The 8,957-nt window shown below is 47.5% G+C and overlaps 1 pseudogene; it reads right to left on the reverse strand.

Annotated features, from left to right (window-relative positions):
- Nucleotides 1-6,901: 6,901 nt before the first annotated feature.
- LOC128574159 (transcription factor SOX-21-like) lies at nt 6,902-7,774 on the reverse strand (annotated as a pseudogene).
- Nucleotides 7,775-8,957: the final 1,183 nt, after the last annotated feature.

Genomic DNA, 8,957 nt, shown 5'->3' on the forward strand with positions numbered 1-8,957 from the left:
TGAATCAGTTACTCTGGGTTGAAGTCTCAGCAGTGGGGAGATGCCAGCAATTAAGCCACCCAGCCCTCCATGGGCAACAACTGGAATAGGAAAATTAAACCTTCCCACAACCACACACCCAGGGGACCACTTGGGATAGTCCGCGGGTGATTGGTCCAGTCTAAGAGATCCAAATCAATTGTCCTAGTCAGCACCCGGTATCAAGTGGGAGAGTTCAAAAGGTCTCCGGCAACTAGATAGCAGGGGTCTGCTGGCAGCTCAAACATGACTCGTTCTGGTGCTCCGTGGAGTCAGAAGCCCCTCCACCCCCAGCAAATGAATTAGTCTGGGAAGGTTGATGTCTCCTTTCCCACCTTGCACCTCTGTTACATCCAGTCACTGGTAACCCTGCAAGGCTGTGACCCAGTTCCCTCCAATGAGCAGATGTTCCTCCAGGGATTTGCAACTGCCTGAGTCACAGGGAAATCTATGTCTCCTTGGCCAGGCCTCCACACTCTGCCACCATCTGGCAGGGGGAGCTGAGGGCTGACAATCTTAGGTGGTTAATGGAAGCTAGGGCAGTTCACTCAGTTTTATCCCCACTCCGTTTGATGTTGCTGACACTTATATTTTCACAGAATTTGTGATTCTGTCCTCGCTATATTCCTCTGCAAACCAGGAACTGTTTGAGTTCAAAGAAACTGACACTCAGCCCCAGTCTGTGCTGTTGCCCAGAGCTGGTGTGTCTGTCTCTGCTGCAGTCTGTGTTTGGGCAGGTGTGTTTAGAGCTCACATTCGGCTCTGAGTTCCAGCCTCTGCCTGCCTGCCTTTGTCTCAGCTTTGATCCCCTGAGGGTGGGTGCTTCTTATGCTCACTAAAGCAGTCCTCTGGCTCAGCTCCACTGTGGGAGTATGCTATCTCTGCACGGACATCTTCTATTCTCCATCCCTGCCGTGCCCCACCCAGGCAGGTACCATCTCAGGCATACCCTTTACTCACGGGCCTGTGTTACTGTCCCAGATCTGTTCCACCAGTGTCTACCACTGGAGAATATTCCTGACTTTCTCTGGTTTCTCAGAGAGACAGGGAGTATCTCTCCAAAATATCCCCAAGTGTGTGAGCCCTATTGTTCCCACTGCTGCCACTGTTGCTCTCTGCTGTGGGGCACCACCTCTCCCTCTCCCATATGGTTCCTTCAGTCCACCATCTTCTCCTTACCCCCATACTGCAGAATCAGCACAGACATGCAACAGTTCACACCCTGTGTACACCTATTGAGAAAATGCCCCCAAATCTGGACTCCATGGGGGACAGGCTTCCAGACCAGGGGTTAAGAGTGGAGGGGAGTGCTGAAAGTTCAGAATTGCAGATAGAGAATATGTCCAGTTTTAAATAGTTTTATGCCTTGCAGGAGAGTGCCATGGCACTGTAGTAGGGGAAGGAGGTCTGGATTTTAGAGGGTTTCTCCCATGGTATAAAATGGGAGGATGTTTGAACTCTGCTTGCTTGTTTGTAGAAAGTATACTGTGAGCTGTTCTCTTGGGGGAGGTGACTCACATCCACTTGGATGGATTTTATACCCATTGTTTGTATCATTGGGGTCACAGCTCGGCTAAGCAGGGTTGATGTGCGTTCTTTAACCTTCTTTCTTGGCTTAGCTCCAAACCATCAGCTTACCTGCTAAATTTCTGTCCTTTAACTTTCCTTCTGGATGGGAGCCTCTGTGGAAAGCTGGCACCAGTCAGCCATCTTGCCTCTGCCCCCGTCCAAATCATAATTTTGGATTGAATTTTCTGGCAGCCAAAAGAAGAAGAGAAAGAAGAGAGTCACTCATTTTTCTCTATTTGTAGGGGGTGGAAAATAAGAATTCCTTAAGTGAAGACTCCTAGAATCAACATCTACACAACATTTCTTTCTTTTTTGCCTTTTTTTTTTTTCATTTTGAGACAGTGTCTCACATTGCCACCTGTGATAGGGTGCTGTGGTATCATAGTTCACAGCAACCTCATATGCTTAGGCTCAAGTGATCCTCTTGCCTCAGCCTCCCAAGTAACTGGGACAACAGACACAACACCTGGCTATTTTTAAAGATGAGGTCTGATCTCACTGTGGCTCAATCTGGTCTCAAACTCCTGAGCTCAAGAAATCCACCTGTCTGGGCCTCCCAGGGTGCTAGGAATACAGGCATGAAGCACCACACCTGGCCTACGAAATTTATGTAGTTTTTATAGATGCTACTTGAGATTGGGGTGCATAGAGTTTTCAACAATATCCCTAGGGTAATTCCCAAAGGAAGGTTAAAATTAGATCCAACATAAAAAGCTAAAGGCAAAAAAAAAAAAAAATCAGAACCGTATGCCCAGCATGATTGCAACTGTGTTATATATGCGTACACCATAGTCCAACAATTATGCTGGAAAAAAATACACTGAAATATTAACTGTGTTCTTTCACAGAGGTAGGATTATGGCTAATTTTTATTTCCATTTTACACCACTAAAATTTAATGTTCTTGAGAGTGTAAAGTACATCCTTTTTTTTTCTTCTGTCTACTATATTTTGAGCATGACTCATATATAATAGGTGCTAAACAATCTCAAAAAATTTTAATTTCTCCTTTTCTAAAATAAGTATTATTTTTAATAGGACAAATACAATTACTATTAAAATGTGTGTGCATATATATGTGTATGTATATAATCTATACTTGTGTAAATTCTATCCACTGATTGGTAAATACTCATATATATATATATATATATATATATATATATATATATATGAATGTGTACATCATATAGTTCTAATCCAAAACATTTTGCTCCCAATATCAAGCCAATGAACCAGGAACAACAAACTTTAGTTATTTCCTTTGCTCAGCAAAGAATATTTGGAAGTATGTCTATGTCCAGAATAATTTTGTTTGGTTTTGCTTTATTTTATTTTATTTATTTTTTGAGATAGAGTCTCACTATGTCACACTTTGTAGAGTGCTATGTTGTCACAGATCACAGCAACCTCAAACTCTTGGGCTTAAGTGATTCTCTTGCCTCAGCTTCCTAAGTAGCAGGGACTACAGGAGTCTGCCACAACACCCAGCTATTTTTTTTGTAGTCATCGTTGTTGTCGTTGTAGTTGTTGTTGTTTGCCAGGCCTGGGCCAGGTTCAAACTCAACAACCCCGGTGTATGTGGCTGGCGCCCTGGCCACTGAGCTACAGGTGCCAAGCCAATGTTTTTAATTTTACACTTTCCCCATTACTCTCAACTTCCACACCAAAAAATATACTGAGATAAGCAGGTAGATACTGTAACACAGGAGAATAAGTTTGGGCATTTATTAATGAAATATTTTCATAGAGATAAAGTTTTTATTTATTTCATAAACATATATATTTGAAATGAAGTCCTAAAACATTATCAGGATTCTATCACAATTTCATTTAGTAATACATGTGAAACACTGTGATCCTCGGGGAGAAACTGAGGCCCAGTTTTGGATATTGACAAATATCTTTGATTTCAATGGTGGAAGCCACTGCTTTAAGCAAAAGATATTTTAATTGACTGAATCAATAAGCCGAGGATACACACAACTCCTGGCACAGTGAGATCAATTGGCTCATACAGTATTAGCAGGGCTCTTGGTCTGTGTCAGTTAGAGAAGGGAGCCCTGTTGGTGAAGGAATAAATGGCCTTGGAGTGGGGGGTGCTCTGAGGTGGTGGGAGAGGAAAGGCAAGGGCCTGGTTGGGAAAGAAGGGTAGGTCTGGGAGGTCTTTAGGTCTGGTGAGTTCTGGGAGATGGCAGGTGGAGGGGCCTTCGGCAGATGGGTAGATGGGGGGATTCCTGGAGGGCCTGCTGAGCATGCTGTGGACCAAGAGCCTGCTGACTCAATCTAAGAAATCAGAGAATCTGAGCATGCTGTAGAGTAGGCATCATTGTCCAGCCGCTGCCGGAATAGCACCTTCATGACCTTGAAGGTTCCCCTGCCATACATGTGACAGAGCGGGTCTGGACACAGCACTCGCCAGAAGTTCATAAAGTCCTGATCCTTGCCCCAGGGCCTGCAGAAGATGCGGGGTACAAAGGTGAGGCAGAGACTAGAAAACAGAAAGGAGGGCTTTCTGGCTTAGCTGGGGTGGGGCCACCTGAAGCCTCCATCCCCACCTTGCCCTCACAACTCCACAATACACTTACCCGTTCCCATGGCTACAGGCTCCCTTGACGATGCCAGGGTGCCCTGAATCCCTGGCATGCATAGAACACTCTTTGAAAAGGGACCAGGAAAGAGAGGGGGAGATTATTCACCTCGTGAAAATTAAAAGCATCGGCCTCTCCTCTTCTACTTCCCTCGGACACATTCTCCGACCTGGGAAACCAGGAGATGCAGTGATAGGTGAGGAAGGTAGAAGTGAGGATCACTGGAGTCCCTTCCTGGGAGACACTTGCGATAGTAAACTCTGACAACCCCCAAAGCAGCAGACAAGGTCAAATGTCAACAGTAACGTTAACAAGTTTCACACATGTGTGTGTGTGTGGCCTCATTCATAAAGTACTTCCATGTTCCTTATCCCTTGTAATGCTAAAACCTACCAGGTGCAGCACAGGCAGCAGGGGTCACTTCGGAGAGGAAGCTGAGCTCCTGGGAAGTCAGAGAACTTACCCAGAGTCGGGAGACAGGATTCTGACTCCAACATAGGGGTCATCCCCTCTCACCACCTCTCATGGCCACATACTGGGCAACACCCAGGGCCACAGATGGGCAGAGGAGGGACATGTTGTCTTCCTGGGAGCACCTCCTCTGAGGGCCCTTTTCCCCAGAGAAACTGTGTCTAGCCCTTTTGGTCTGAAGTGACGTCCTTTACAGAATCAGCTTCCCCAATCTTACTGACAAGCAACCTGCATTTCTTCTCTGAAAACTTCAGGGCTAAAGGATGAGCTGCCGGTGGTCTCCACATCCTGCCCCAACAATCTATTTTTTCCTTTTATTTGTTTATTATTTATTTATTTTTGTGGGCTATGAGTGGGTTCTCCTCCCTCCAGCACTGAGCTTCTTGGGAGGAAGCGGGTAATCTCAGAGCCTGTGGCTGAGATTGAGTCTTACAGGGCAGGGGTTTCCTTCTGGCATAATCCTCGAAAAATCACAGTAGCAGGGAAAAGACCAGCCATGGGGGTCTGAATCCCAGCTCAGCACTGCCAGGTTGTGCTGCAGACAGTTTTTTTTTTTTTTTGCTTTTAGTGACTGCCAGTGATCAGGGGAGTGTGAGTAGAGTGGACCATTCTCAGGAGAAGCCATATCATCTTTATTTATTTATTTGTTTTCCAGGGTTCAGGCTTTATTTAAACTCTTTGTTTAAAAAAAACAACAGTGTGATAGTCAGATTCTAATTTACAGATATAGCTTAGACATCTTATATTAAGTTAGATCACACAAGAAAACCCTTTACACATAAAGGTAAAAACCAATATTTAAATTATTAACAGTGGTGCATCATACAAGGGTATATGTGAAACTTGGTAAACGGTCTGTGAAGCTAGTGAATGATGCCCCATGAATATATCCAATGTACACAGCTATGATTTAATAATAAAAAAATATTCAAAACTTCATATTACATAAACCCAAAATGAAACTAAATACATGTTAGACAACTTTATTTTGCAAACATTAGTCAAAATATATACACTTAAAAATGAAACGAAAAAGTCACAATTGAGGAAGGAATTTTCTTCTAAAATGTGTTTTATCATAATTTGCAAATGAATTGCAGGTGATCTAAAAAGTAAGCCAATGGAGGCAGGAATTCCAAAACACATTAAAATGGCTCAAGTTGGGAGAGAAATGCTAGCTGAAAAGGAGACACATCTATCCAGACGATTCTGAGCTGTTTTTCATTTTTGCTAAATAATAAATATATAGGTATATCAGAGAAAAAAGTCAGATTTAATCTTGAATAAAACTGCTATTCGGAAATAGTTCACAATTTTTAAAAGTTAACTTTGACATCTGCTCAAAATGTTTTTGAGTCTAAAACCGACTCAAATTTAGGACAACGAAAATAACACATTTCCCAAGACTCAATCTTTTCACTGTGACTTGTTCACATTTACAATCTTAAGGTGAAATCAGCCCTTGAGGAAAATAGGAACCGCGCCTTTTCCATATTGTAAACTGTGTCATAAATCCGAGCGCCTGGACTCGGGGAGACTGCTTGTAGTTTTGTCCGTTTTAAGGGAGACTATCCAACGGAAAACTTTCATCTCACATATTTCTTGTTTGCATTTCTCGCTCTTAAGAGCTCTAGCTCTAATTTGCATATGGTGTAGAAACTGTGATCACCCCACATACTAAAGGCCAGATTCAAGCCGGTCACTGGTCAAGAATGGAACAGATCTGGGGGCTCTGCTCGAGAGAACAGAGATCTGCAAAGTTCACATTGTACAAGGAGGGAGCAAGGTTGCTCAGAGCCGTCCCACTCTGAGATCAGCTTTTTCCTGCGTGCCAGACACTGCAGACCTCACGTTTGAACAGAGTGCGCGCAAAACAGACGGGGGTGGGCTGGGTGGGGAGGAGATGATGAGAAACAAAAACAAAACCGAGGATAAAACTTCCAACCAACAGAACTAGAAAGCCCAATGTCACAAACTTACTCCACCTCTGTGGCTCAGAACAGAACAGGTTCCCAGTGCAAAGCAAACCCCAGCTGCCGCCGGATACCTCCTCCCTCTTTCAAGTTGTGCGAGTCTGAAATGATCCTGCCAATTCCCAGGCCCAACACACTGTGCACTGGCGCGCTCAGCCAGGAGCGCCAGGACTTGCTTCTCCGCCTCCACCAGGCACTTGTACATCTTAGGTACACACAACCCGGACCCCCTGCCGCTGGAGGGAGCCGGGAGTCGGAAGAGCTCTGACCTATACGTATCTACACGTGTGGACATCGGTCCTCGTGAGGCGATCCTGTGGAGTCCGAGCGCAACGGCCGCATGGGCTGCGGGGTAGGGTCTAGCTCAGGCTGGCTGGTGTGCGGCAGCAGGATGTAGGCGAGCAGAGGCTGCAGCCCGGGGCTAAGCCACCCGCTGCAGTTGCACTGGATCATGGCGCCCGGTTTCCGGTGCTGGGGTGCGAGAGCGGGAGCCTCCCAGCCGCTCGCAGCCGCCGCCACCAGGCGGTGAAAGGCACCCGCGCCAGCGGTCGGGTAGCCCAGTGACAAGGCGCACGGGAGGGCAGACGACGACGACCAGATCTCTGCCATCTTGGAGTCCAGGTCCAGTAGCGAGTAGGGGCTGCCGGCCGCCGCGGTAGATGCGCGTGCCGACGGCGGCTGCGGCGGCGACTGCTTCTCGTGTTGGCCTGCAGTGACTCGGGCACCAGGCGGCCTCCCGGACTCGCGTGCAGCTCCGAGCCAGCCCTGAGCGCCGGTGCTCAGCGTCGGCCACGCCGCCCAGGTCGCAGGGCACCTGGAAGGCGAACTTGTCCTTCTTGAGCAGCTTCTTGGGCTTGCACCTCGGCCCGTACTTGTAGCCCAGATGCTGCTTCACTAGCGTAGCCCGCCGACGCTTCGCCTAGTGGATGAGCGGCGGCTTCTCCGACTCCGTGCGCAGCTTCCACTCCGCGCCCAGGCGCTGGTTGATCTCTGAGTTGTGCATCTTGGGCTTCTCCTGGGCCATCTTGCACCGCTGAACCCATGATGACACAATGAAGGCGACATGGGCCGCTTGACGTGCTCCACCGGCTTGGACACGCTCTTGCCCTGCTGTGTCCAGGCACTCGCCCTCCGCCCCGAGGGACTCAACATCAACGTTGGCTGCCCCCAGAGACTTGCCCGCCCGACCGGTGCTCACTGTGCCCCACTTCGAAGCCCAGAGTCGCTCCCACCTGGGAGGAGAGTTCAGGGGACCAGTCCAGGGCCGAGTAACGCCCCCGGCGGCCCTGGACTGTCTGGCCGAGGACTCGGTAAAATCCTCTCAGGACACTGCAAATTCTTGGCAGTGCGCCCACCCGCAGTGGCGGTTTGCCCTTAACTTTCCTTTGTTTTTTTCCTCTTGGCTTGAGTTTGCTGTGGAACTGCCTGACAGAGATCTCGCCCTCCCCTGTCCTTTCTCTATTAAATGCGCAGCAGCCCCGAAAGTCGCTTCACAGAAGCTCCACCGAGTTGAGCCAGAAGCCCGCGGCCAAATGGCGAAGTGCCAAAGGGGGGCTCTCGGAAGCTGGAGTGTTTGGGTGACTCCTCCTCGGTGACTTTCTCATTTGACAGAAGCGGCTTCCTTCGCTCCTGAAGCGCTATCTGCATGTGTGTGTGTGCCCGCAGCCAGCGGGTGTGCATCCCTATCATCTTTCAAGTAAGAGATTCCCCCCAGTTCCAGATATAACAAAACGGGATATCATGAGTCTCATAATCAGAAATCTTTTTAAAACGTGCTGTGTTTGAACTATTTAATGTGAACATTATGAAACAATTAAAAACACTCTGTCTTAAAATTCCCTTTTGGTAAAGGACAGGAAGACGAATGTGTACGCACCTGCATTTTCAGGGCGTCTCTTTGTAGCTAGTTCTTCCGTGAATTGACATTTGCTGTGAGCACTGACCCTGTGTTTGTTTGTGTCTGCCTTTCTCTTAATTCCATCTGGTCTCTGTGGCTTCAATTTTCCTTTCCCATTTTTCACGAATTGAATATTTCCACTGCATCTTTAAAAATTCAGCAGCTGGCTGGGTGCCTGTGGCTCAAGCAGCTAAGGCGCCAGCCACATACACCTGAGCTGGTGAGTTCGAATCCAGCCCGGACCCACCAAACAACAATGATGGCTGCAACCAAAAAATAGCCGGGAGTTGTGGTGGGCGCCTGTAGTCTCAGCTACTTGGGAGGCGAGGCAGGACAATCGCTTGAGCCCAGGAGTTGGAGGTTGCTGTGAGCTGTGACGCCACAGCACTCTAACCAGGGCGACAGGTTGAGGGTCTGTCTCAAAAAAAAAAAAAATTC

This window comes from Nycticebus coucang, chromosome 21 (genome assembly GCF_027406575.1).
Source record: "Nycticebus coucang isolate mNycCou1 chromosome 21, mNycCou1.pri, whole genome shotgun sequence".
NCBI classification, from domain to species: Eukaryota; Metazoa; Chordata; class Mammalia; order Primates; family Lorisidae; genus Nycticebus; species Nycticebus coucang.